Source organism: Teleopsis dalmanni, chromosome 1 (genome assembly GCF_002237135.1).
Source record: "Teleopsis dalmanni isolate 2A chromosome 1, ASM223713v2, whole genome shotgun sequence".
Lineage (NCBI taxonomy): Eukaryota > Metazoa > Arthropoda > Insecta > Diptera > Diopsidae > Teleopsis > Teleopsis dalmanni.
This window is the reverse complement of record NC_051846.1, coordinates 129,973,699-129,983,538: the sequence shown is the minus strand read 5'-3', so window position 1 is coordinate 129,983,538 and position 9,840 is coordinate 129,973,699. Positions and strand designations below refer to the sequence as shown.

General features: G+C 34.8%; 1 long non-coding RNA gene across 1 annotated transcript; it reads left to right on the top strand.

Moving 5' to 3' along the window:
- Positions 1-4,842: 4,842 nt before the first annotated feature.
- On the top strand, positions 4,843-9,816 carry LOC119668591. Its single transcript, XR_005251510.1, has 3 exons — positions 4,843-5,457; positions 5,517-5,540; positions 9,793-9,816. It is a non-coding gene; the product is annotated as an uncharacterized LOC119668591 (long non-coding RNA).
- The last annotated feature ends 24 nt before the right edge of the window (positions 9,817-9,840 follow it).

Genomic DNA, 9,840 nt, shown 5'->3' with positions numbered 1-9,840 from the left:
TTATTTCAATCTCTATTTATTAAAGAATTTGCTTAAATATAACAATCACTTTATATTTATACTGTAATTGCGTTGAAACTTATTATATAGAATTGGTAATAGTCATTATATTCTTTTCCTTTTCCTTAGTTTGCAAGTATAGCAAACAATGCATGCTGGCCTATATTGGTTACGCGAACCATTGACATTACTGTTGCAATCTGTCAAGTGTAATAGCATTTTCGTCAAATATCATTTTGACGAATCAACAAAACACAATTAGGTAATAAGTTAATAGCTCTCACCTACTGCTTAGTAAGCAATTTGTGCGAATTAAATTATTGTATATCTTGCACTATAAAATTACTTATGGTTGCATTTTATTTTTTTAGGCTTTTCACATCGGAATGAAGTAAATACAAGCGTACCGAGGCTTTTCACATCAAATGAAGTATATACAAGCATACCGACGCTTTTAACAACGGAGTGAAGTATATACAAGCATACCGAGGCTTTAAACATCGGAGTGAAGTAAATACAAGTGTACCGAAACTTTTATCATCGGTGTGAAGTAAATGCAAGCGTTCGAGACTTTTAACATCGGAGTGAAACAAGCAGAAGCGTACCGAGGCTTTCAACAAATACAAATCAAATCAAAAGCAAACATAGGACAACACGGAGATCGAAGAGATAGATCAAGTTATCCAAAATCAAAAGAATATTAAAGGTGAGATCTAGAGGATCTGGATTAATTTTAAAAATGATTCTACCACAAGATACTCAAGGCAATATTTTGAGCGTTTGGAGAAATGGGACGTATATAAAAACAATAATGATAACCTGATTAAAAATTTAAGTATTGAATCGTTGCAGTTTAAGTTGGAAAAATTGAAGAATTGGTGGGCAAAAATCACATAATTAAACGATGAATGCCTGTCCAGCAATGATGAAGTAGACAAAGGAGATTTCATTCAACTGGAATCAATATATGAAGAAGTATATATTCAATTTTAAGTAGAACTGAACGTTCGCAGTCAAAACGTTTCAGAAACCAGAACACCCGGAAGTAACAATATTTTGATATTGATACCACCGTTGAAAGTACCAATATTCAACGGCAGATATGAAGAGTGGTGTTGTAACGAACCTTTCTGGCCGGGGTTTTACTCGCCGGATTCAAGGTTCAGTCCTACAATAAATTTATTTGATAGGAACAGTGGAATACGGTGGATGGTGACGTTGGTACGGTGATATGCGCCCCTGACAAAAGGTTTGAAGAAATGTGAATTTCTTCTCTATACAATGGATTTTGGCGTAGAAATGTTAATTTCGACGCCCCTGACAAAAGGTTTGAAGATATTGGAATTTCTTCTTCATACAATGGATTTGGCGTAGAAATGTTAATTTCAGGCCCCTGACAAAAGGTTGAAGAAATTGGAATTCTTCTCTATACAATGGATTTGACGTAGAAATGTTAATTTCGACGCCCCTGACAAAAGGTTTGAAGAAATGTGAATTTCTTCTTATACAATGGATTTTGGCGTAGAAATGTTAATTTCAGCGCCCCTGACAAAAGGTTTGAAGAAATGTGAATTTCTTCTCTATACAATGGATTTTGGCGTAGAAATGTTAATTTCGACGCCCCTGACAAAAGGTTTGAAGAAATGTGAATTTCTTCTTCATACAATGGATTTGGTATGGGTGCTAATACTCATGTGGTATTATCACCTTACCGCGTAATTTACTAACGAAAATTTGATTTCGTTATGAACAATAGAGTAATAGAAATTTATATTTCTATTACTATTAACGAAATGTTAATTTCGTTATTAATTATGATTTTTAATAGAAATGTGTATTTCTATTAAAAATAAAAAAAATAAAACAAAATAGAAATCGAGATGTAAATTTCGATTCTTGGTGTTTCAGCACATGTAATATAGAGCGACCTGTTCTTAGCTCGCTGTCTTGCTGAATGCCAGTCTACTGCGTTTGCTTCGCCTTTTATACTTGTGATGTGCGAAGCAAGCAGTATCTTTGTTCTTGTGATTTCAACGGTTCGTTGTTTACAAGTTTCTTTATATTGTTGTTTGTTTTCTTGTTGTTTATTTTGTTTTTATTATATTTGTGTTGTTTGGTATTATTTGTGTAGTAAAATTTAGTTAGTGTAAATTTTATGTTACAGTGTCCACTTTAGGAATTGTTCGACCGATTAGTTCAACAAAATCATAATCTAGTGGATGTCGAAAGAATGCAGTATTTAAAAGGAAGTCTGCAGGAAGAAGCCGCCAAACTCATCAATCATTTATCATTAACAGCGAATAATTATCCTCATTAGAAATTCAATCTACATATGATAACAAAACGATCTGTTATATCGAAGCAATAGTGTTACTAAAAATCTCATCAAAAATGTCGAATGCACAATTCACGACAGGATAATTGTCACATATTCTTGAATTGTAGTTAGCAGATCCTTCGTATGTTAAACCAAAGGAGATTCAACTGTTAATCGGGTCGGATGTGTTACCAGAAGTGTTTAAAGAAGGTTTAATTAAACCTTCTCCAATGGCTCAAAAACACACTCTCCAATGGCTCAAAACACACTATTTGGATGGATATTATCACAACCTTTAGATGTAAAGCGTACAATCACAAACAAAATAACGTTATGACCCATGGTTTGCGGCAACAGCGACGAGTATTTAAAACGGTTTTGAGAAATAGAGGAAATTCCAAATGCAGACTTAAAAACAGTAGAAGATAGGCGTTGTGAGCGGCATTATTTTTTTGCTTCCCTTTGTTATACAACTGCCAAGATTTAGCATTTAGTATACATTTTTATATAATGGAACTTCAAGTAATAATTCAAAAACAAGATTAAGAATTACATGAGTGAAGTATTAATAGTGGATAAAAAGAAAAAGAAAACTATTTTTTAAATTATATAAACTAAATATTATAAAATAATTAAAATTAATGGATAGATGATATAATAAATGAGTCAATTAAATAGACTGCTATGAATTTACTATGAATATATTAGTTAGTTTGCTAGTTCTGATGGAAATAAGCGTTTCAATCTTCTGTTATGTGTGGCTTCGTCATTAGGTAGCTGCCTCATTGTTGGGTTAGGATGGAAAAGTAATCTGTCTGTGTGCTTTTTACTATTTTTTCGGATAACGTCTGCAACGAAGGGTATCTTTAAATCGCGATGAATGTCATAGTTTGAGATGTACCATTCAGCGTTGATGATAGTCCTAAGTATTTTTGATTGGAGTCTTTGCAGTATTTGGATGTTGTATTTGCATGCTGTGCCCCATATTTCGGCTCCATATTTTCATATTTGAGCGATTACTGTTTTATATACTAGTAGTTTATTTTCCACTGTTAGTTTTGATTTCGAGCAGAATAGCCAGTACAATTGTCCAAAGCGACGCTTAATTTCATTGCTTTAATATGGTCTTTCCAAGTTAATCTGCTATCTATAGTAATGCCAAGGTAATTTGCCTTTGTGTATGTTGTAATGAACCCTTTTTGGTTCGTTTAAAGCTGGGGTTGAACTCAGCCGTCCCCAAGGTCCACACAAGAAATTTATTTAGTGAGACCCCGTCACTTCTGATTGCTCTTAATTACAGATACCTAGGTTCGAATACCAATCGGAATCACAGACACAAAGGAATCACTTGACTGAAATAGACACGATATAATACCAGCACGCGTGACTGTTAAAGCTACGTGAGTGGTATTACAGGTCGCTGATCACACGCCCTTCCCTGTTCACTGTTAAAGCGCCCAGGGGCCGGAGACGTTAGGTGACTATTAAAGCTACCTATCGTTTCCGACACTATGGTATAGACTCACGTGACTATTAAAGCTACGTGAGTTATACCCCGTACAACCGAGATTCAGTTACTGTTGAAGCCCTGAATCTTTCTTACCTGTGTCTCTCACTTGTGTCGTTGTGCTGGATTCCCACCTTGATTTTACACCGATCAGGAGAAGCTAGTTTGTTTTGAACTCTATCAAAGCGGTAGTTATACCTATGAGCCCTCGCTATTATACCTGTTTTGCTTTTATTTTAATAAAACACTTTTTTTCAATTTATTCGCTCGTTTAGTTTTTTTATTTTATTCATTTAATTTATTAATATTCATTTTATTATCATATAAATAGCTAAATACAAATTTAGTTTTATTTTATTTTTTTTTTTAATTAAGTACTCTTTACTCTACTTTAAGTCTTTACAATTTATCAATAAGAGTGTTAAATTTTATATAGTAGCACATTTACTAGTTTAATCAGTTTATCTTTCTTAAAACAATCTTTTCGTGCAAAATTTCAATTTATGCGTACTCACGATTTATCAACAAGAGCTTTAAATTTTTTTTTAATTCATGTAATAACACATTTACTAATGTAATCCGTTTATCTTACTTGAAAATAATTTTTACATATAAAATTACAATTTATACGTACTCGCAATTTATCAATAATAGTTTAAATTTTCTTTAAATTCATGTAATAACACATTTACTAATGTAATCCGTTTGTCTTACTTGAAAATAATTTTTACATATAAAATTACAATTTATACGTACTCGCAATTTATCAATAATAGTTTTAAATTTTCTTTAAATTCATGTAATAACACATTTACTAATTTAATCAGTTTGCCTTTCTTAAAACAATCTTTTCGTGCAAAATTTTAATTTATGCGTACTCGCAATTTATCAAGAAAAGTTTTAAAAATTCAATTTCGATTGTTACAACTCTACTGGTTCAACTAATTTAATTTTTAATTTTTGAATAATTCTTTTGTTTATAGATACGATTTTACACTATTTCTGAGACTATTTAATTGTTTTTGATAATATCACCGTCGTCTTAGTTAAATAAATTCCGCTGCTGCTAACGCCAGGAGTTTTCCTTTTCACGACCGCACATAACCAGACAAGAGAGCTTCTTCCAAGTGTACGCAACTTTTATACCGTCAACGATCAACGGTGCCAGCTGTTGGTACGTTAAAGTTCAACGACCGTTGATCGAAGCTCGTGAACTGATCCCTCTGCAATGCACCAGCGAAAGTCTAGCTTTAGGGCGAATTCTACTTTTCCCTCTCATGTGGAAGCTGGAACTTGTTCTTTCTTTAAGCTTCGCCCTAGTTCTACACCTTTTCCACAAAAGCTTTCTTCGTTTGACAGCTCGTGTTGTTTTGTTTTGATTTTGTTCTATTTTTTTTTTTACAACGTGTTGTGCCGGTGAACGTGTGTATTTAATTCTATTAATTAGAAAATTATTTTAAAATTATTTTATTTTCCAATAAAGTTCCAGCAAAATAGAACACCCAACGATAGCTCAAGATATGTGCATTATTGTTTTATTCAAATATATTTGTTATGCATTAACAAATAACTTTCATGCAAGTTCAGAATTTGTCAAATGCAAAAATGACGTCGCTGATGGCAGAGGATCGCGGTGAGTTGGTTAAGTTAATGTGCTTATCCGTACTTAACAAATTTTATTTTTCAATGCAGGAACCGTCGATTATATGAGTTCAAGTGAGTGTTTCTTGTTGTGTGTTAGGTGATCGTGTTGTGTTTAGTAGACAGCTATCCCACGACGTTGTAACGATCAAATTTTTGGTTGACAAAATTTTGGCCGTTACACTCCCTCCTTTCTTTCGGGAAACGTGATTTGCCCTGAACCATTACCTGCCAGCGTGATTTCTGTGACGTTGTTTTGGACTCTTATATATTTTATAGAAGTCGTGTTGCTCTTTGATGTGGTGATCGTCTTGTTGAAATACACTTCGATGTTTCACTTGTTGCTGTCGACTTTGAATACTAGGTGGATTTTTCGATGCGTGATACTCGTAACATACTCCTACTTGTTTTAGAAGGCGGATTGTTTTTTCCTTTTGCTGTGGTAGTTGTGTTAATGGTAATGATTGGGTAAGACTAAGTATTTCATCATATATTTGACCTTTTGTCGAATTTGTTTTGATAATGTTATCCTTTTGCTTCCATGGTATTAGCGAAGTCTTTGACGGTGGTTGTTCTTGCGAGATGTTAAACACTTCTTGTACTGCGTGCTCTGGGGTATCTAGTAGCTGTTTTCCATCTGGACCTGGCGTTACACTGATAGGGCTTGCACTTCGGTGTCGTTGTACTTCTTCCATGCTACTAGGTCTTGAATCTTGCTGTTGTGGCACGTGCTCATGTATATCTTGCTGTTGACCAAATTCTGCTGGCATTTCGTTGAATTTAAGATTTGGTTGTCGTGGTATTTCTGGTATTTGCTTTTTGATATGTTTTAGATCTTGATGCTGTGCTGCTTGTTCTTGTGTAGCTTGACGTTGTTTTACATCAGGTGCTACCATGATGGGACTTGGATCTCGGTGTCGTTGCGCCTTTTGTACACTATTAGGTCTCGGATCTTGTTGCTGTGTTACTTGCTTCATTTGAACTTGTAATATTTCCTGTTTTTGTATGACTCGTGGTTGACAATACTCTGCTGACATTTCTTTGACTTTAGGACTTTGTTCTTGTTGTACTTCTGGTATTTGCACTTTGATAGGTCTCGAATGATGCTCTTGTTGCATTTGTTTCAATTGAACTTGCAATGTTTCTTGATTTCGTATTACTCGCTGGTTATTAAACTCTGTTGACATTTCTTTGACTTTAGGACTTTGTTCTTGTTGTACTTCTGGTATTTGCAGCCTGATTGAACTCGGATCTTGCTCTTGTTGCATTTGTTTCAATTGGACTTGTAATGGTTCTTGCTCTTGTGGAACTCGCTGTTGCTTAATTATTTTTGGATTTTCTGGGATTAGTTTGCGATCTTGTGGTGATACATGATGTTGTTCCGCGTCATTTCGATGTCGCATGCTTTGTGTTGGTATGCTTGCTGCAGTAGTTGAAGTAAAAATTCTAGATGTTTCTGCAGGTGTTTGCTTGGCGATTGGCTGGTGTTGCTGCTGGTTGCGGAAAGGTGACTTGGAGACTGGACTATGAATGACTTTATCACATTTCGGTGTATTGGCTATGCGTCTCATGGTCTTCTGTGTTATCAGCGGTCGTGCACATTCCACTGCTACGCGCCCGAAGACTACCTCGCTATCTCGTGCTCGACTTACTTCATTCTGCTCTTCGCGTAGTTCTTCGAAGTCCTCAGCTAGTGCTATTAATTCCTTTAGACAAGTGAAATTCCGACGTTTGATGTATATTTGGTACTCTGTGCTCATGTTGCGATATACTCGTTCTAATTGTGACTCTTGATTTAAACCTGCGTGTCGCATTAGTTTTTGTAGTTCCAAAAGATACATTTTAAACGTCTCTCCTGGTTTCTGCAATCGATTTCTTAGTTCGTCCTCCAATCGCTCGAAATATTGATGTGGCAGAAAGAATTTCAGAAAATCTCTCTTGAACGCTTCCCAGTGATTCCAGTCTTTCTTATTGTATCTAAACCACACCAAACCTTGTCCATCTAGTAACAGGGGCATTGTCCGAGGCAACATGTTCGTTGATATGGCATACAGATCCGCTAATTCTTCCAGTCGCTCGATAAACGTCAATGGATCGCTGTTGTCATCATACCGGATCGCCCATTTTCTGACCTGGTCGATGACGCTTGCCTGTGTGTTCCTTTGAGGAAGATACGAGTGTACATCATATTGTGGATGTGTATTTAATTGCCTTGCCGTTGTGTCGTTGGTCATGCTATGTCGCTCTGATGTTTCACTGTATTCTCTGCCGCGTGTATATTCCATGTTGCTTTCCCTGTGTTACTCAGTTTGTTAATCACCGCCGCAAATCTTATATTATTCAGTAGTATCCAGCCCGAATTCTCCGAGATACTTAAATCATGTTTCCGTAAAATAAAAAAAATATCTACGACCTGCCCATGTTAACTATGTATTTTACCTCGTTAATGACGGTAAAACAGTTGCTATTTGAATCGTGAAGTGCTGGTCTCAGGGTCCCTGCTCGGGCGCCACTTGTAATGAACCCTTTTTGGTTCGTTTAAAGCTGGGGTTGAACTCAGCCGTCCCCAAGGTCCACACAAGAAATTTATTTAGTGAGACCCCGTCACTTCTGATTGCTCTTAATTACAGATACCTAGGTTCGAATACCAATCGGAATCACAGACACAAAGGAATCACTTGACTGAAATAGACACGATATAATACCAGCACGCGTGACTGTTAAAGCTACGTGAGTGGTATTACAGGTCGCTGATCACACGCCCTTCCCTGTTCACTGTTAAAGCGCCCAGGGGCCGGAGACGTTAGGTGACTATTAAAGCTACCTATCGTTTCCGACACTATGGTATAGACTCACGTGACTATTAAAGCTACTTGAGTTATACCCCGTACAACCGAGATTCAGTTACTGTTGAAGCCCTGAATCTTTCTTACCTGTGTCTTTCACTTGTGTCGTTGTGCTGGATTCCCACCTTGATTTTACACCGATCAGGAGAAGCTAGTTTGTATTGAACTCTATCAAAGCGGTAGTTATACCTATGAGCCCTCGCTATTATACCTGTTTTGCTTTTATTTTAATAAAACACCTTTTTTTCAATTTATTCGCTCGTTTAGTTTTTTTTATTTTATTCATTAAATTTATTAATATTCATTTTATTATCAAATAAATAGCTAAATACAAATTTAGTTTTATTTTATTTTTTTTTTAAATTAAGTACTCTTTACTCTACTTTAAGTCTTTACAATTTATCAATAAGAGTGTTAAATTTTATATAGTAGCACATTTACTAGTTTAATCAGTTTATCTTTCTTAAAACAATCTTTTCGTGCAAAATTTCAATTTATGCGTACTCACGATTTATCAACAAGAGCTTTAAATTTTTTTTTAATTCATGTAATAACACATTTACTAATGTAATCCGTTTATCTTACTTGAAAATAATTTTTACATATAAAATTACAATTTATACGTACTCGCAATTTATCAATAATAGTTTAAATTTTCTTTAAATTCATGTAATAACACATTTACTAATGTAATCCGTTTATCTTACTTGAAAATAATTTTTACATATAAAATTACAATTTATACGTACTCGCAATTTATCAATAATAGTTTTAAATTTTCTTTAAATTCATGTAATAACACATTTACTAATTTAATCAGTTTGCCTTTCTTAAAACAATCTTTTCGTGCAAAATTTTAATTTATGCGTACTCGCAATTTATCAAGAAAAGTTTTAAAAATTCAATTTCAATTGTTACAACTCTACTGGTTCAACTAATTTAATTTTTAATTTTTGAATAATTCTTTTGTTTATAGATACGATTTTACACTATTACTGAGACTATTTAATTGTTTTTGATAATATCACCGTCGTCTTAGTTAAATAAATTCCGCTGCTGCTAACGCCAGGAGTTTTCCTTTTCACGACCGCACATAACCAGACAAGAGACCTTCTTCCAAGTGCACGCAACTTTTATACCGTCAACGATCAACGGTGCCAGCTGTTGGTACGTTAAAGTTCAACGACCGTTGATCGAAGCTCGTGAACTGATCCCTCTGCAATGCACCAGCGAAAGTCTAGCTTTAGGGCGAATTCTACTTTTCCCTCTCATGTGGAAGCTGGAACTTGTTCTTTCTTTAAGCTTCGCCCTAGTTCTACACCTTTTCCACAAAAGCTTTCTTCGTTTGACAGCTCGTGTTGTTTTGTTTTGATTTTGTTCTATTTTTTTTTTTTTTTTACAACGTGTTGTGCCGGTGAACGTGTGTATTTAATTCTATTAATTAGAAAATTATTTTAAAATTATTTTATTTTCCAATAAAGTTCCAGCAAAATAGAACACCCAACGATAGCTCAAGATATGTGCATTAT